Source organism: Cervus canadensis, chromosome 4 (assembly GCF_019320065.1).
Source record: "Cervus canadensis isolate Bull #8, Minnesota chromosome 4, ASM1932006v1, whole genome shotgun sequence".
Taxonomy (NCBI): domain Eukaryota; kingdom Metazoa; phylum Chordata; class Mammalia; order Artiodactyla; family Cervidae; genus Cervus; species Cervus canadensis.
The window spans coordinates 4,796,255-4,815,982 of record NC_057389.1 but is presented as its reverse complement, the minus strand read 5'-3'; the positions used below and the strand labels follow the sequence as shown (position 1 = coordinate 4,815,982).

The following is a 19,728-nucleotide window of genomic DNA, read 5'->3' as shown; positions in this document are numbered from 1 at the left end:
AAACGGGGAACTGACCCTGAAAAGGCAGTGTAGTTTTGAGGGCTGCTCAAGGACTCTGTTAGCAATGTCACCTTGCCCAGGACTCCTACATCAGGAGGTAGATTTTTCTAGAATATCCCCAACCTTGGATACACATTCCTCCTGAGGTCATTCCACCTGGACCACCCCGAAGTGAGAAAGCCCCTTGAATTGTTGTCCTGAAGACTAAACCACTCCAGGGTCTCAAATACCCAGGCCGAACTGTTTCTGGGGCAATGGGATGTTGTTAATTGATATCAACACTTCTCAGATCCTTTTCAAATGTCTAAGTATTTTACAAGAGTGAATTCCAAAGTGTGTTCATGTTTTTCACAGCATGGCACCCGTATGAAATGGTATAGTTTGAAAAATCGGTGAAACAGGAGATGGAAGTTATCAGGGCGACTTGAGAGTTTTAAAAGAACTACACTCTTGAGAGCAAAACAGAGTACATAATACTTCAAACAGAAATACGTAAACCTTTCCAAGTTTATATTTTCATGTCTCCCTCCTGAAGCAGGGATCTGCGGCCGTTGTACTGATAAACAAAGCCATCAACTGACTTGTTCGGAGTTTCAAAATAGACCCTGCTACTCCCACTGCTTCTCCCCTCTAGTTCAATTAACTATAAAATCAATGAAAATGACCAGCTCAATGAGGATATCTGAGCGGAATTGGGGGAGGAATACTTCCCTACCCCTCCACCAACTCCAATAACTAGAATTTTATGTGTCAGGATTTTCTAACTCCTTAAAGAAATACTTTATTCTCAGTCCATTTAGCTGCCTTTAAAACGTGTATTTTCTCTCCCTCTGACAGAGAGAACCACACACAGAGTAACAACCAAATGGTGTTGTTATCATCCACAACAGGGCACATTCCTTTCATATTTATTATCACACCCTGGCTCCTTCGTGAAATAATTTAATGGCGTTCACGAGGAAGAGTCAGAACTAATGACACGACTTAGATCTTAGATAGCTTAAAAGCAAACAACCAAAGCCAAATATAGAGAATGGGAAGTCCACTTTAACGTAAAAACCTCAGGCCACACATCTGCTGATTGAGCATACATTTCCTGATCGCGTACTGATATGAGTGAGCACTGCTAGTGGGCACGGGGCAGTGGACAGGAGATGCTGTGCGGCGAGTGAACAAAAACCTAGCTGAGCTTCCTGGTGGCCAAAACGAAAAAGGAAACACGGCCTCATACAGTTTCAAAGGGGGAGGTTATCGGTTAAGAGTCTGAGGAAAAATTTCATGGACAGGTCAACACATGTAAAGGAGATGTTAGAATAGTAAGGGAACTAAAATAGAGTTATCTGTATACACTGGACCTATCTTAGGGCTTCTTCTTCTCCTAAAACAGATTAAATAATCTGCAATCTTTCGAAGTAAAAAAGAAATCAGTAGAGTAACATGTGGGGAAACCCATATCTTCCTGGCCCGTTTGCAGGCCAGATGTAAATCTAGACCTAAAATTGCCTATGAAAAGGCAGAAAAGGCATGCCGGAAAAGGACTTTCTTTATGTGAAGTAACTGCTACTCTAGAACAAAAGATTTCTCTACTGCATTTGGAAAGAACTTCTGGCCATTATGTTTGTTACATTTCTTGGTTTTTCAGGTGCCTTGGTGAGGCACATCCTACGTACTTCAGGGTGGACCTGATAATAGTAACTAAGCCATCAGGGGAAAGGTTCTCTATCAGGTTCTCTTGACTAAATTCCAGCTGTATTGGTTCCTTTTTATAGGATGGTTCTTTTGTGGCTAATCCAGGCTGCAATATATGATTTTTTTTTTAAGTTAGGTAAGAGTAAATGTCTGTAGATCTTTAATTATATAGTACTTTATTTGCTCGATTATGCTAATCAATACCCCCTAAATCAAATACCTACTCTAAAGAGAGTTCCCCTTGGTTCTGAAACTCACTTTAACAAGCTATCAATCAGAGGCTGATATTTAGAGGTGGCATAACTCACGGGTAGTATGGGATTTCTGGCCATTTTTAAGGATAGCTACTGCAATACAGGAGCACGTTTTCAAGCCAGAGTAGAGAAAAAGCCTGAAAAAAACCCACTAATGGATATAACACGTGATAGAAATCCTACTCATCATGTCATACCTAATAATCCACCTGTACCTCATCACCCAGATGTTTGTTTACAGCGTGATGCCAAAGGAAGCGACTCCTTTCTCTTCCTCATCCACCGATTAACATGCACATCAAGCCAGTGGCCGGACATCTACAGAGAAACTGGGGCAGGCAGTGGGTCCACAGGCATGAACACCTCGCGAGGAACACTCCCAGCATTATTCAGGAATATTTAGTTGCTGGCTCAAATTCATCATTAACAAAGGGCCTATTTCCCACAGGTTTGCTCTGTGTAATTAGCAGCAACAAACACTGCCCCGGCTCAGGTCAGCCGATGGGATTAGTTACAAAGGTTTTGTAAATTTCAGAAGCTATCTACACAGATGTCTGAGAAAAAAAAACACACAACACACACAGCATAATGGATGCAGCCACAGCCATTAAGGAGTTTAGGATTTGTGAGACTCAGACAACCCATACATTTTATGGGGGAAGTCATAAAAGTCAGACAGGAAAAAATCTACAGCGTGAAAGTTGCAAACTTCTAGACAGCATGTAAAAAAGTGCCAAAAAGTGGCGGGGGCAAAGGAATAAACACACTAACCGGAGCTCGTCGGTCTCAATAAATAAGACGGGGTTCACCTGAGTTTACTTCTGGAACCAATAGATGGCCCTGCATATTTAATTATTTTTGTGAGAGGACTGAATTCTTTTCATACTCTCATTTACTGTTGTCATTAGATTTGCTCAGACGTCATTAGTCTGCTTTCTAAAAAGAAACCCTCATTTTATTTATGGAACTTGTTATACTTCTCTCATGCTGCCCCCAAACATATAATAAAGCAATGCTAACCTTTCAGTCAGGAAGGTATACTACACTGAAAGAGATGCAAATAAATGATGACAATTCGTAAAAGGCCTCAAATGAACTCATCACATAGTACACTTCAAATATCTTATGATTTTATTAGTCAGTTATACCTCAGAAAAGCTGGAAAAAACTGACCTCAAATTCAAAACATAATTTTAATTTGTATTTTAAAAAAATCTGTTAGTGATGGGGTCTGGAATAGTGGGAATAAAAATGCAGGCTGACCTCATGTGAACAATGAATTAATGAAGAGATTTGTTCCTGTTTAGTAAATAGCACTGCTCATTTTTTAATGATGGTTGTTGCTGTTTAAACAGGTTGGCAACTTTGAATTCAGAAGTCAAAACTACTGTCCTGGTTGCCAACAAAAATAATTAATAAAACATCTCTAACCCCAGGGTAAATATGTAAGCAAGTGCAAGGTAATGGATAATAAAAATAGCACTTCCTTCTACATCTGGGGCTAATTAAAATCTGATCAGAGTAATAATTGAGCAGTGCCCAGACTACCGTTGATTTTTCTTGTCAGGTTTCAATTGTTCGACACAAATGCACTGACCTCAATAAATGAAAACATATTTTTTTTAAAAAAGCTAAATTATAGCCACCCTTTTCCAGGACAAAAAAAAAGTGATTTACTGGTGCCACAGGGCTTTAAGGCTACAGGAGACACAAGTCTTCTGGGGAGTCATTCGCGTCCACCGCTGTTCAGGAATTAGAAAGAACCAGGGGGTCCCTGAGACTTTTCTTCCCAGTTTCCCCCAAGAAACATGCAACCCCCGCCCTACACAAATCACAGTTAAAAGAATGATATTACCTGACCATGCACTGAGTGAGCGCGTGCCAAGCACTCTAAGAGCTTAAGGGTGCGATCTCCAATCTTCACCGTGTTCTCATGACTAGCCCCATCTTACAGATAAGAAAGCTGAGTCTCTGAGCTTCTGACTCCAGAGCCCTCATGCTTAATTTGCTATACTATCTGAAAGCAATTAAAAGAAAAAAGAAATACAGAGCTTATCAGTTTATTTTGAAAACAAGTAAAAATAGTGTTTCCAGGGTATTATACACTCTGAAAATATCTTTTATTTAAAAAAAAAAAAAAAGGTAAAATACCAAAATTCAGTTGAACAGTACTGATTTAATTCTTACAAGGTGATATCTAAAGCCTCCAAGTGCCTGCTTGTATCAATTTTTTAAAAGTCAGTAGAAAACACACAGAATAATACATATCCACTTCCCTGGTGGCTCAGATGGTAAAGCGTCTGCCTACTATGTGGGAGACCCAGGTTCAATCCCTGGGTTGGGAAGATCTCCTGGAGAAGGAAATGACAACCCACTCCAGTACTCTTGGCTGGAAAATCCCATGGATGGAGAAGCCTGGTAGGCTACAGTCCATGGGGTCGCAAAGAGTCGGACACGACTGAGCGACTTCACTTCACTATGTCCAAAGTGCCCTGCAGACATGCTTTATATACACAGGCTTTGTGGAGACTGGAAAAGCCAACATATTACTACTTTTGATATGATTACTTAATGAAATATATACCAATGCTCAAATTGAAGAATTCTGTTTCCGTAAATCAACATATTGTAGCACTGTCTGCATTTTTATCCAGTCAATATTCACTCTTTTTATTCAAAACTAAATTCAACCACATTCTGTATAAACCTACTTCTTGCCCTTCTTGACTTACGAAAAGATCCAAAGACACAGGAAAGATGGTCTCTGTTCCTCAGGAGTTTAGTGTTAGGATCCAAGAAATGCCAAGGATCCAACATCAACTATAATACGTGGTAGAACACAATAAAGGCTAGAATTTAATTTTTTTTTAATGTAACACACCAGGTTACATGTTAAGCACCGTCCTAGGTACTAGATGGGTATCGAGGCCAATGACAGAGACCACCCACTAATGCTTTCTATTTGGATGGGGCAGTGTTCAATAATAGCGGACGGGTTCCAAATCGGGAAAGGGGTACGTCAAGGCTGTATATTGTCACTCTGCTTATTTAACTTACATGCAGAGTACATCCTGAGAAATGCTGGGCTGGATGAAGCACAAGCTGGAATAAAGACTGCAGGGGGGAAACACCAGTAACTTCATATATGCAGATGACACCACCCTTATGACAGAAAGTGAAGAGGAGCTAAAGAGCCTCTTGATGAAAGTGAAAGAGGAGAGTGAAAAAGTTGGCTTAAAGCTCAACATTCAGAAAACTAGGATCATGGCATCTGGTCCCAACACTTCATGGCAAATAGATGGGGAAACAGTGGAAACAGTGGCTGACTTTATGTTTTTGGGCTCCAAAGTCACTGCAGATGGTGATTGCAGTCATGAAATTAAAAGACACTTACTCCTTGGAAGGAAAGTTATGACCAACCTAGACAGCATATTAAAAAGCAGAGACATTACTTTGCCAACAAAGGTCTATCTGGTCAAGGCTATGGTTTTTCCAGTGGTCATGTATGGATGTGAGAGTTGGACTATAAAGAAAGCTGAGCATCAAAGAAGTGATGCTTTTGACCTGTGGTTTTGGAGAAGACTCTTGAGAGTCCCTTGGCCTGCAAGGAGATCCAACCAGTCCATCCTAAAGGAGATCAGTCCTGGGTGTTCATTGGAAGGACTGATGTTGAAGCTGAAGCTCCAAGGCTTTGGCCACCTGATGCGAAGAGCTGACTCATTTGAAAAGACCCTGATGCTGGGAAAGGTTGAGGGCAGGAGGAGAAGGGGAGGACAGAGGATGAGATGGTTGGATGGCATCACCGACTCAATGGACATGGGTTTGAGCAAGCTCCTGGAGTTGGTGATGGACAGGGAGGCCTGGCGTGCTGCAGTCCATGAGGTCACAAAGAGTCAGACACGACTGAGCGACTGAACTAGTGTTCACTAAACCAGTTATTCGAACACGTAGTTCCATATGGTAAGTGCATGAAAGGCAAACGACATTAAAGGAGGGCTTCACAGGGGCCTTCTCAGAAGAAGGCAGAATTGAAACAGAACCACGCTGCTGCTTCCTTGGTGGCCCAGTGGTGAAGAGCCCGCCTGCCGATGCAGGCTTCCATCCGTGGGCCTGGAAGGTCCTTCAGAGAGGGAAATGGCAGCCCACTCCAGTATCCCTGCCTGGGAAATCCCATGGACAGAGGAGCCTGGTGGGCCACAGTCCGTGGGGTCACACAGAGTCAGATGTGGCTTAGTGAGTGAAAAACAGAAGCCGCTGGGATGTGGGGAGGCTGGGCTTGAGTGGGAGGACACAGAGACAGTGGAGAGTGAAGTGAGACAACAATGCCCAATGGAGAGGCGTTTTGCATGCTGTTTATCCTGAATCATCTTGACACTTCCAGGCAACGATCTTACGTTTTTCAGAATGTTCAGCAGTGTGATGGGCAAAGTCATCCTGAGAGTGGAGAGGGGGTGGGCGGCGAACCTTGGGGAAGGCAGGTCCAAGCGTCCTGTAAGCTGCCCAGGGAACACTAGCGCAGGCTTGCACCGGGGCCTGGTAAGGGGAGTGGGGATGAGCGGGAGGACTGAGAGACGGGGGGAAGCTGAGCCCACAGGATGGGCGACTGCTTAGCTTTGAGCAGAGGGGAGAACTTGGTAAGGACTGAAGTCTGAATCCAGGGAAGGAGGAGAGCTCGCCCTTAAATGGTGAACAGATAAGGAGGAGTAGGGTTGGCAGTGGCTTCCCCGGTAGCTCAGCTGGTAAAGAATCCGCCTGCAATGCAGGAGACCCCGGTTCAATTCCTGGGTCTGGAAGTTCCCCTGGAGAAGGGAAAGGCTACCCACTCCAGTATTCTCGGGCTTTCCTAGTGGCTTAGACGGTAAAGAATCCGCCTGCAGTGCAGGAGACCTGGGTTTGACCCCTGGGTTGGGAAGATCCCCTGGAGGAGGGCATGGCAACCCACTCCAGTATCCTTTCCTGGAGAATCCCTAGGGTCAGAGGAGCCTGGCGGGCTACAGTCCGTGGGGTCGGAAAGAGTCAGACAGAACTGAGTGACTAAGCACCACACAGGCTCGGCCAACAAGAGAAATAGGCATGGCCCTGACTTCCTGGCTTTGAGGAGCTGACATCCTAGGGAGAATCTTGTGTTTAATCCATTCAGCATGTGTTTATTGAGCTCCTACCACGCGGCAGGTCCTGTTCTAGAATCTGGGGATACAGCAGTGAACAAAACAGACATCAGACATGCAGCCGTCAACACACGCTGAGCATCTCCTGCAGAGGCAAGAGCCGGAAGGAAGGCCTGGGAAGTGAGGGAACCCCAAGGTTCTCCCGAATTTGGGGGGTGGGGGTTCAGAAAGGAGGCTGGGCCACCGTGCTCCATGATGGAGTCGGTGGGCACGACCGAGATCCACGGATCTGACGAGAAGGGGGAGGTCAGCTTGTGATGCTGAGACAGCAGTCTCCCCAGGGCTGGGCCAGGGGCCTCGGAGGAGGCCACGGGAGCAGGGGCGCCTGTAGGAAGTCTGCTGGGAAAACAGAAAGGAAGAGGATGGGATTCTCATGCACACTTTCATCCCTAGTTCTCCAAGAATGCTAAGGGCTTCCCTGGTGGCTCAGAGCTAAAGCCTCTGCCTGCAACACGGGAGACCCGGGTTTGATTCCTGGGTCAGAAAGATCCCCTGGAGAGGGAAATGGCAAGCTGGACACGACTGAGCGACTTCACTTTCACTTTTCACTTTTCCTTTCTCTAAGAATGCAGAGAAGGTAGTGATCTTCTCTGAGCGGGAGACCTGGGGAAGCCTATGGGAGGAAGCAAGGATGTCTCCTGTTTTTGCACAACACACGCTGGAAGAGAAGCAGAAAAGAGATGACGGAGAGGCAGGGTGACCACAGGGTTCATCGCTGGTCCTAGTAATACATCTCTGAGAGGGATTTCTGAACCAGAAAATGTGCTACATTAAAAAAAAACAAAAACAAACGAAAAAAAAACTCACTCTTCTAGGTCTAATTAAGTAAATACTCTTATGTGTTGTGCGGGGAATAAAATCATAGGTGGGTCCTCCACCTAGAAACGATGCGATTTTAGAACAGAGAAAGAAAGGTTGTTTGGTTGAACCAGGCCACGAGACGTGGAGGGGGGCATGACCCCCCACCCCAACACCTGCTCCGAGGGAAGACCCATCTCTGGGAGACAAGGATGCAGCCTCCGAGCCTGGCCTGGCTGCGCCGGGAGCCGTCAGCGTGCTCTGAGAACCGCAGGGATTCCTCCGGGCCTTGTCGTGACGTCACGTGCCCAACATGGCCTGAGATGGCATGAAACGACGCTGGTATTTACACAGGGTATCGGAAGGGTACCCACCCGCGCCAGACTGGAGATGGCAACATGTCAGCCTCCGTCATCTGCCAGGCTTCGGTCCCCCTCTCTAACCCCTTTCTTTCTGGCTGCTCTTTTTTTATATACATATGACACTAACAGAAAAATAAATTGAAAAGAGCACTGAGGCAGAGTGTATTTCACGCACTGGTGCCAATGTTTCATATCTCATGAACCTCGGGAAAACAATTCGTAGAACTAATTAGTTTACAGTGTTTAAGCAGCTTGTTCCTCGTCTTTAATCTTCTTTATGTAATACTGCGAACAAAGCCATATTATCTTCTGATTTTTTTTTCCTCCAGTTTAACAAATATAATCTCTCTTTTCTTTCTAGAGATTACTTCATTTAGACATCAAACTATGGTGGTGGTGGTGGTGTTTCCCCACCCCCCCGACCCGGGGGAGAAGGGGGATAAATAAATTGACATCTATTCGCAGAGGTCTCAATGGTCTACCAGATCCACCCAGGCCCTAATCCTCTTTGTTGTCATGGAATCCACCTGGCTTAATTATATTTACAGTTCCCAGCTATACCTCATGGCAGGCAGGTTTCTTCCCCCAAAACTCTGCACATCTTCCCGAGTCCTGGCTAGAAGTCCCATCTAGGCTGCTGTCTCTTTCTTAGATTCTGGATGATGACAAGGCCACCTTGCCTTGCCTGAAACTTACCATCAGGTTCTTAAAGAATGTGCGTGCTAAGTCACTTCAGTCGTGTCCAACTCTTTGTGACCCTATAGACTGCAGCCCACCAGGCTCCTCTGTCCATGGGATTCTCTAGGCAGGAATACTGGAGTGGGTTGCCATTCCTTTCTCCAGGGGATCTTCCCGACCCAGAGATCGAACCTGAGTCTACTGAGTCTTGTGCATTGCAGGCAGATTCTTTACCACTGAGCCACCGGGGAAGCCCGCTTAAAGAACAGAACCCTAATAAATCTGCCCTTGGGATTTTGTTCTTGTTGTATACTTGCCAAGTCGTGTCCGACTTTGTGACCCCATGGACTGTAGCCCACCAGGCTCCTCTGTCCACGGGATTTTCCAGGCAAGAATCCTGGAGTGGGTTGCCATTTCCTTCTACAGGGGATCTTCCTGCCCTAGGGATCAAACCTGCATCTCCTACACTGACAGGTGGGTTCTTTACCACTGAGCCCCCAGGGAAGCGTCTTGGTCAGCTTCACAGCCCACCAAAAGAACATGATTTAAGGGCCCTCATGACCTTTTTTGGGAGCAAATTCCAGGAGACAGTGAAGAACAGGGAAGCCTGGTGCGTTGCAGTCTATGGGGTCGCAAAGAATCAGACACGACTTATCTGACTAAACAACAACAACAAAATGACCTAGTGACCTCATGAGCCAAGCAAATGGAAATAGAAATATGGATGCACAAATTAGATGGAGGAAAATAAGCAAGGAAGAATCAAAATTTTAAGCTGGCAAAGTTTCATCTGTGAAATATGACTCATCAAGTATTATTTTTAAGAGAAGTGGGACGTTGCTGTGCCTTCCTGTTGTAGCTTTGCTATTTAATCACTAGGCTGTTCCATCTGTGATACATTAGTCCAAAACTGGGCAACTGACATCCCAGGACTGGTTAAGGCTGGTGTTGAAACATCTGGTGGGTGGTGTAGCATACACATAACTACTTGCACTGCTGAGGCTCTCAAGCTGCCTTATTCCCTGAGAGAAACCCCTTCCAAGTGGCAGGAAACATACTTCAGACTTATTTATACGATTGAATCCACATTATTAAAGAAATTTTATAGTCTCGGTAAAACACGGTACTTGGTGCAAATTTTCATCTTGCGTGCCTGAGACCTGTTTGCCGTCCCATGGTACCCATTTGCCTTAAAGTTCACTCTGTCCTAAACTGTCAAGCAGATTCATGGTAATTCCTAATTAGCGCAAAGCAGGTAACACAGCTGCGTCTTTGCGAGCGCCGAACACCTTTAGCATCTCTATCACGCTGAGCTCAGGAGCTCTCTCTGCTTCCCTGCCAAGGTGAATGGTTCCCAGTCTTCGGAGAGTTATGGAGGGGGTGCCCAGGGTGCCAGGCAACGCCCGGTTCTCCCAGCTGCTGCTCCCACCCCTGATGGAGCCGGCAGATGCGGTTGCCAGTTTCCAGTGACGGTAGCACGGGAGAAATGCCTCTCTCGCCACACATCTCTGAATCCCACGGACGATCTGATTCGGAACGCACACAGAAGATGGACATGGACCCGCTACCACAGACGCTGTGCATGGAGGCCACTGGAACCGAAGCCAGGACTCCAGAGCAGCGATGGTACCAGATGGCCTCCTGGGAGTTCTTCTGGGTTTAAAACACAGGAGTCAGTGACGCGAACTAGGCACGATTTCACTCTAAGGGCACGACCGAGAGTGAGACCCCTAGGAAACCAGGCCCTTCCCCTTTGCTGCTGGAAGACCACGGGCAAGTTAATTAAACAAGACGGATGGTGAAGGATCGCAGAGCGCCCAGGGCAGTGAGGCAGGACGAGGAGTTGCTGCTGCTGTGACAGTCGTGATTCCTGGGCATTTGCATCACAATCCAAGACAGCAGAGTCTGCAAGCACCTGCCCGTGAGGTGTGCCTGGAGGACATCTACCTGAACAATAAACGTGCCTGGGAGAACCAAGCCTTAAAGAGGGCGGAAGATAGGAGAGAAAGGCAACAAGGGAATTTCAACAGAAACAGCATGACAATGCCACAAAAGGAGCAGAAGGAAATAAACCTCTAAGGGCAGGATCTGAGTTCCTAATCCTGGTCTTTTTTCCTTGAACGTCCATTCAAACCCCTTTGCTGCCTCCCAACTCCGCCTACATGATCTAGTCCCAGAGTGAGCCCAGCTTCCACCTGCAGCTGTCCCGAGGTAGCCTCGGACGAGAGAAAAGAAAGTTCCTTCTTAAGCGATGAAGAATGAAAAACGTTAAAATGCAAATTCAGTGTTAGAAAAAAAGAAAGAAAGCAGAACTCCACACAGGCTTCAGAGCAGCCAATTCTCAGGCAGCAATGGAAGCCGGAAAGTAACCCCCTGAGGTGTGGACTAGAATGTCAGTGTTTCAGGTTTGTCGGATGACAGATAAACAGCTCGCCCTGTTACTACCGAATGAATCGCTCTCTCTTTTTTTTTTTCGGGGCAGAAAATGTTTGTGGTAGAATTGGTCCTTGAAAAAGAGTGAATTGATCAGTTAGTTTTTTGTGTTGGGCCAAAAATAATTACAGCCATACCTACTTCCTATGGATTATGTTCAAAAGCTACACGTACTCACTTATTCTGTCTTTGTTCCAGGGGGAACTGATCAGAACTGGGGTTTGCTTCACCGACTCTCACTTATTTTAAAAGTCAGGCTTGGGAGGGAAGAAAAAGTCAAAGAGATTGACCAAGGAAGGATGAAATGTGCAGTGTGGGTAAGCAAACAGTTTCAGATAAAGTGCTGCATGGGTCTCTACGTCACCTTCTCCAGCTATGAATTCATTTCACAATATTCCTTTTTCAAGCAAGATCTCCGTGTGCTTATTTTCAACGGGGGATGGCAATTGATTTATTTTCTATTGAACCTCGCCAACTGGATGCTGAAGAGAGGATGGCATATTAAGATGCCCTTAAACTTTCAGATTCACCTTTAAAACGTGCCAAGGCAAAGTCACGTTCAGGGTAAATGTGCAATTTTTTGCTAGGAATGCGGGTCTACACCAGCAAAGTAACATTAAAGGCTTTACAGGGAAACAGGGTCAACCTACATTGATTCGTTTTGGTTCCAATCAAACTCCAATCATCGGATGACTGTGAAATCCCCAACAAAAAGAAAAACAAATCAGATGATTCCTAACTGTAAAAGAACAGTCTGGATCTGGACAGGAAAAAAAGCCGAACCTGACCGGTTTCGTCCAACGTGTTTTCCCAGGAACCCACTTGGCTTACTGGCTTGTCCTGCGGTGTCAGGATGTGTGGGGGGGATATATAAGTGAGAGGATGTAGAAAACAGAAACCCACCCTTGAGGACATACCAGTTTCAGGCAGTTCGAGAAGCAAGGCACACGAAGTAATAAGATGATAATTCTAACAAAATGTGTGAGGAAATAGTAAAGAGTGTGTCAGATAATATACAGAAATCCCGAGGAAACAGAAAAAAAAAAAAAAAAAGACAACAGATGATGGAGTGGTAGGGGTTTCCAGGGTTCACACAGGTCCGCTTTCTCCTCCTTTGGAGAAGGGGACAGCATTATACCCTTCCCACCATCTCGGAGTTAAACAGCTATAAGCAGAAGGATGTTTAGTCGCTTGGGGGTTGAAGTCAGACCCTCTGTGTCCCCTTCCATAGAAGCTTGTGCTGAAATGACAAAGCCATGGCACAAAAGCTGCCTCTCGGAGGCTATATTGAGTCACTGTCTGGAGAATAGTTACCTGCGGCAAGAAATAAAACTTTGTTATGGTCCTGAGATCCCGGGGCTGTTCGTTACTGCAGCGCCAACTAGCCTGTCATAAAAGTTATATGTATACCAAGGCAGAGAAGACCAAGGGGCTGCAGGTTGGAAAATGATGTCAGCATCTCCTCGTTGACTTCTTCCCCCTGATGCTCGGGACTATTCCGACCCTCCGGCCTGCCTGCCGCCTGCATCTCTCACTGGAACAGCCACATCTGTTTGCACCCGCTTTTGCAGCTCCAGGTGGATCTTCCTAAGCAGAAGGCTGAGAACAAACTCCCTGGCCTAGGAGGCAAAGCCCCTGATCACCCGGCTCCCAGAGTCGGCCGCTGTTCTTTCCGCCTGCTCAGTCCCGCGCTGTTTCTGCCGCCAGCATCCTGATTGAGCCACGCTTGGCTCTGCCTCCAGGAACTGCTTCTCTCTGCTTCTGGCCTGGGATGCTCTCCCTTCCATCTTCCTGGTGAGCACATTGACTGCTGAGAAGATTCCCTTCCTCAGTGACGCCTCCACGTCCCGCGTCCTTGCTCAGTACTTCACGTGTTCTAACACGCTGCTCCTTAAGAACCTTGTCTTCCTGGTCTTTCTCTTCCCATGAGACGGTGAGTCGCTCAAGGCAGGGACTGGGTCATTTTTGTTTCCCCCAAAGTCCCGAGCACGGTATTCAACAAGCAGTGGCATTTGCAGAAACAGCGAACAAGTGAAGGAAGGAAGGGACGTGTGGCTGGGTGTATTCAGGACAGTGTTAGACAGAACGCATGGAGAAAACGCTGAAAGTGAAAAGTGAAGTCGCTCAGTCGTGTCTGACTCTCTGTGACCCCTTGGACTGTAGCCCGCCAGGCTCCTCTGTCCATGGGATTCTCCAGGCAAGAACACTGGAGTGCGTTGCCATTTCTAGGAAAACATAAATGTAAGCAGCTAGGATGGGTATCAAATGATGCAGACTGGGAAATTTTTCACGTGATTCAAAAGGTGACAGGGAGCCATTCTAACTTCTTGGGCAGGGAAATGATGAGAACTTGGCTCAGCCTCATAGCACCCTGTGCCGTGAATGACAGCTCTCGTTTGCCCTTTGACTGTAAAAGTTCCCCGAAAACAGGAGCTGGATCTTAATCTTATTTGCATCCCCTATAGCGACAAGCACGGTGTTTGTATAACAGGTGCCAACAAATATTTGCTGAATTTAGTTCTAGAAAAATTACTCCCTATGCTGCAAGGTTGGAGATCCAAGTTAGCCAGCTCTTGGAATGTATATAGCACTGGATGAAAATGAATTTTACATGGGGGGTTATGCCTCTGGAAATATGGAAGTAGATATCCAAGAGTCTAACAGTCCAATCTCCAGGCTTCAGGGTCTTTAAGGTAAATTAGTGTTTTGAGCCCAGGGTCCTACAGAAATGGTGGTATGTTTAAAATACGAACCTTAGGAGGAGGATTTGTTTTTCGAATGGGGGAGATGAGTTCTGTGCTGAAGCTGTGGCTTCTAGAATGGCAACGGGACAAACAGAAGGACACACACTGAAGCCATGAGCAGCGAGAGCTACTAACTGTGGTATGCCAACATGATCCCACATCTTGGGACGTGGTTACACTTTTATTGATTCACTAACTCATTCACTCATTTGTTCATACATTCATTTACTATTTACAAATCACTCACATTAGGCAAGGCAGTGTTCCCTCCAAAAAGTCTACTTGGATTTATTGTGTGCGTCACGTTGATCTTTTTTACTGACTCCCCAGAGGCAGAGATGATGCTTGAGCTAGAGGAATGGTGTGCCTATTTCTCCTGCTGTGTTTGGTCTCCAAATATCCCTGGTCATTCGCTCTCAGGAAGGGCTTGCAGGGGCCTCCTCTTGTTGAAGCGCCGTTTTGAAAGCCAGAGCTGCCAACGAGTGGCCCTACAGGCATCTACTTATTTTCTGAATTCCATCCAGAAGCCATACCTGGTTTTATTTTGAGCCTCTTCTTCTTAAGAAGATCTCTCCTCTCTCCGTCTCTTTCTCTGTCTCCCTTCTCTCTCTCACACACAGACACACAATGACCTAACGAAATTACATCCTTAAAGAAACATTAAGAGCAAAACCAAAATATCTCTCTTAAGAGATAACCCAATACCCAAACCCAAGGAACTTGGCCTTAAATCCTCTAAGACAGGGTACAGATTTGAAACAGAACTCAAGATATACACATTCTCAATAACTTAAACATTCTCACTGCTACTAACACATTCAATAGGTCATTTAAGGTACAGCAAACTCCTATATTGAGCTAAACGAAATTTAAAGAAAAGTTCAGATTTAAATCTGCCTTAGGTTAACTTTAAAAGAATACCTAAAAAAATAAAGAATATCTGAGAAAGCATCACTCCAGGGTAAAGTAAGAAGATATCTCGAACATTCCTTCATTGACCCTGAAGCTTCTGACATTTCTTGGTTGACCTGACTCACACCTACAACCCACAAGGTCAAACATCAATGTTTCGTTCCTACAAGCGGACTTGAGCAGTTTTTCAAATCATTTATCTGTTACGAATGGAGGAAAAGCAGACTCCCGTGGCGAGGCCCATGTCTTCCCCGTGGGCTCACATTTAACCACCCCATTCATATTTTAGGCCTCCCTGCTGGCTCAGTCAGTAAAGAGTCTGCCTGCAAGGTGGGGGACCTGGGTTTGATCCCTGGGATGGGAAGATCCCCTGGAAAAGGAAATAGCAACCCTCTCCAGTGTTCTTACCTGGAGAATCCCCATGGACAAAGGAGCCTGGTGGGCTACAGTCCACGGGGTCACAAAAAGTCGGACGAGACTCAGGGACTAACTTTCACTTTTCACTTTCTTCATACTTTGAATTAAGTAATTATTCTTTCTCTAGGAATTGCTTTACACTTGCCAAAAAAAAGAAAAAAAAACCAATCAGCATATCAGTCATTTCAGAGGAAGTCAGGCATTTCTCGCTGCCTCAGCTGCAGCACTGAGATACCATGAGAACCTTCTCCTCACTTGAGGGCCAGCCACCGCCTATGCTCCAAAGTGCTAGACAAGGACGTTCCCGGGGAGCCACTAACTGTTGACTTGTGTCCGTCACTACTCAGAGGAAGGCGTCTGATGCGGGTATAGAAGGCCACACGTGCACGCCCATGGTCAACACATCACAGGAGATGCTTCAATTCACCTTTACCTGCTGGGCCACTTCGACTGAGGACAAGAAACTTAGTATCAATCCCAGGTAAACAACCTCCAACTTGACACTCTCTTAACCATTCCCAAAGTATAAGAGTACCTTTCAGAGACGCTACTCATAAGACATTTGGAAACAGGATGGCATGTCATTAACCCTCTCACTCAATGGTCTTTGAAACCCACCTCCAAGACAGCAAACTGGGCTTCACGCCTGCCTCAGACTTAACACATTTTACATGTATCCTCATTCAAGCCACATCTTGACATGATTTATGAATTAGGGAGCACAACTGCTATCAGAATTCAGTGCTAAAATGTGCAGGGCCCCCTCGGCTTTGTTACCATCAGGAACAGGACACGTGCTGGGGTTTTCCACGGCCCAGAGAAACTGCCTCCAGCTAGTGTTTAGAGGACAAGGTGCTTCCTCTGGGCATATTAAAAATTATGAGATGAGATGTGCTCCAAGCAGTGGGACTCTTAATTGTAACATTTTCTCTGTGGCGATACAAAAGGCTCCCACTATGTTTTTTCCCTCCCTGCCTTGGGGACTGGAATAAGGGACGTCTGCATTTTTTACGGTTTTCTTTCTGCACCCACAAAACCTGGGAACAAATGCTTTCCACTTGATGGGGGAACTGGACAACTGACAGCAGGAGTGGGAAGAGACGCTTTTCACTGCATAAGCCTTTCCTGGGGCTTCCCTCGAGGCTCAGAGGTAAAGAACCTGCCCTCCAATGCACGAGACGTGGGTTCGAGCCCTGGGTCAGGAAGATCCCCTGAAGAAGGAAACGGCTACCCACTCCAGTATTCTTGCCTGGGAAAGCCCATGGACAGAGGAGCCTGGCGGGCCACAGACCACGGGGTCACAAAAGAGTCAGACACAACCTAGCAACCAAAAAACCATGACAAAGCTTTGCTAGCTTTTGAATTTTTTGTACCATGCGTGTGGGTTCCACACTCAAAATTTTAAAAAAAAACTTAATTTTGGAAGAAAATATAAGCCCCCCCCAAAAAATTCAAATTTTCCTAAACTATGCTTAAAGGGAAGCAACCATTCTTATAAAGTTACCAAAACTTAAAAAGACTTAGTAAAAACCAAGCCAATATTCACAACCAATTTTATGAAAATGCTTCAAAGACTTTATATCTAAAACACTGCACTTAGGCAGGCACTATTAAGAATCATATGTCATCCTTTTATTATGATTACTATTCAGCCAGAAAGATCATTACTTACTTCAATATTATAAAGTTTAGAGATTTTTAAAAGTAGATAACGTGTTTTTAAAGCAAAGCATGTTATTTTTCCCGCTAACATATTATTGACAAATATTCAGCACTTCAAGCAAATCCATATTATTTTCTTCACTTATGGTGAGCATCTGATCCTCTTCAACATGACCCACATCAATTCATTCTCACATACTGGAATCCCATTAGAGAAAGAAGCTATCTGTTGACTGTCCTCATAGAAGAAAATTATGCTGAGACTAAGTCTGGTCCCTCAATTTCACCTGGGGAGGAAAATTAGCCTTAAGGCCTACTCTCGTGTTTGATTTTCAAATGGAGAAAAGTGCTAAAAAATAATGAAGTCGAGATTTGAAGCCACCAGCTAGAGAAAAGTAAGTATATTCTATTCGTTACTAATGCCCCTCTACAATAATTATTTTTATTTGTTCACTTTCTGGTGCAGACACAATAGTTTTGTCTTTATCTTTTACAACCAAACACCTTTTAGTAAGCAGGAGATAAAAGACCAATAAAACCTTTGTACTTGCTCCCTGTGGCCGCCCCCTAAGGCCTATTTTATCTGCAGAGTTGTTATCTGAAGTGAATTACTGATAAGAAAAATTAAAAGACTCAGAAGCTGAAGGTAAGGTAATTTGCAGAGTGGTTCCCACCTTGTCTCTGTTCAGCCAGGCCCCACCAAGAGTCCTCCTATTACCGCCAGCCAGCTTTGCAGGCCTTGAAAGCAAGTTGCCTGAGTAGAATGGTTTCCCAGCCCCAAACTCATTTTCCAAAAAGTAAAAAACAAGTAAATAACGAGACTCTGAAAAGTCAAAGTCGTACATTTACACTGTTCTTATTTATATTTGCAAACTGCGAAATGGCAGGAGAGTATTAACTTTACTTGTAAAGGATCTTCACGTACAAAGAGAGTAACTTTAATACCCACCTGCACGTACTTGACAATGAGCTATCAGTTCTATTTTGTGACTCCCGTGGCCGTAAGTGGTGCACTCTGCCTTGCGCGTAGTATCGATAGTATTTATTGGACGTAGGCACATTTCTCAGCACTTAACATGCATTAGCTCATTTATTATTCAGTTCATATAATTATCACCCTCATCTCATAGAAGAGGAAAACGGAGGGACAGACAGTTATCGTTTTGATTATGTCACGGACTCTGCACGCATCCATGGATTCCTGATCTATCAATGTGATGCATTCTCAGTGAACAACCCCAGTAATGTGCAAAGTCTGGTATCAGATGCTGGAGAGGAATGTGAACAGGGATGACTAATATAGGCTCTCAAGCAATCTGAAACTTCCTGACTCTTCCTCTCCCTCAAAGAGTAAAAAATTTAAGAAGTTTTAAAAAGCAACATTTCCAAACATCCCTGGAAGCCAGGCTCATCTGATACCTACTTTCTTCAGTATAAAAAGGCTCCTGCCTGGCGTTGACTGGTTGCTGGGTCCATGGTGGGCGGAAGTCAGTCAGTTCTGGGACAGGCGTCAGGGCAGAGTCAGTCTGGTCAGTCACTCAGTCGTGTCTGACTCTTTGCAGCCCCATGGACTGCAGCACGCCAGGCCTCCCTGTCCATCACCAACTCCCGGAGTTTACTCAAACTCATGTCCATTGAGTCGGTGATGCCATCCAACCATCTCATCCTCTGTCATCCCCTTCTCCTCCCACCTTCAATCTTTCCCAGCATCAGGGTCTCATCCTCTGTCAGGGCACAGGTGGTCTCTGCAGTCAAAGGCAGGAGGAAAGCCTTGGGGGTGCCTGGTCCCCGCCTCCCAGGAGACCGAGAAGTTGCCCCCCTGACGGCCTGTCCACGCCTTTGGTCTCATCTTTCCACCAGCTTCCCCACAATCCCCTCGATATTAATTTTAACAAGGAAACAGGAAGACTCCTGTCTGCAGCTCTCCGCCACAGACCGGATGAGGGGTTCTGGTTGCCATCAAGAGTCTGGGGTGATGTCCTGGTGAGTTACTAAGCTGCGTACATCTCAACAGTGGACGATCATTTGGCCTAAGCGTGGGGGGCGCTGTGAAGTCCTCATGACGACCCTCTCCTACCCTCTGGCCCCCACAGAGGAGAGATCTGTCACGGAAGAAACAAACGTGACTCTCTTCTGGGGAAATGCTGCCAACTCCGGCTCAAGACGACAACCGAGACAGTGCATCTGGGGCTTGCTAAGCGATCAAGTGTACATGCTTAAAGGACAACTGCAACTTGCTTAAGTGCCTGACTGATTCCTAGGCAGGAATACGCTGGGAAAGAGATCTGGGTCAGCAAACCTAGGACAAAAACCATACAGGGGTAGGGCTTTTTGCTTTCCCTTCTCACCCTGGGCCATAATCTCTCCTGCTGAGAAAAAGTGGTTTGGGGACAGAACCAAGATGACACTTGGCAGGGATGGCTCCTAGGAGCCAGTCGCCTTGGCTTTCTGCTAACCTCTGGGAAACGAGGTCCCTGGGGACCCTCGGGGTAGCTCACTGCCTGCCTTCCCCTGACCTGCTCTCCCCCTGGCTCCAGATCTCTGGCTTTATAACCACCTCCCTGAGACTGCCTCCACTGAGTAACGGTTCAGACCCAGAAGTTGGTTGGCA

General features: G+C 45.7%; 1 protein-coding gene and 1 non-coding gene across 4 annotated transcripts in view; one reads left to right on the top strand and one right to left on the bottom strand.

Moving 5' to 3' along the window:
* EFNA5 (ephrin A5) overlaps window positions 1-19,728 on the bottom strand; it is a 293,109-nt gene that overhangs the window by 104,988 nt on the left and 168,393 nt on the right. The window lies entirely within an intron of this gene.
* On the top strand, window positions 4,217-4,288 carry TRNAS-ACU. Its single transcript has one exon. It is a non-coding gene; the product is annotated as a tRNA-Ser (tRNA).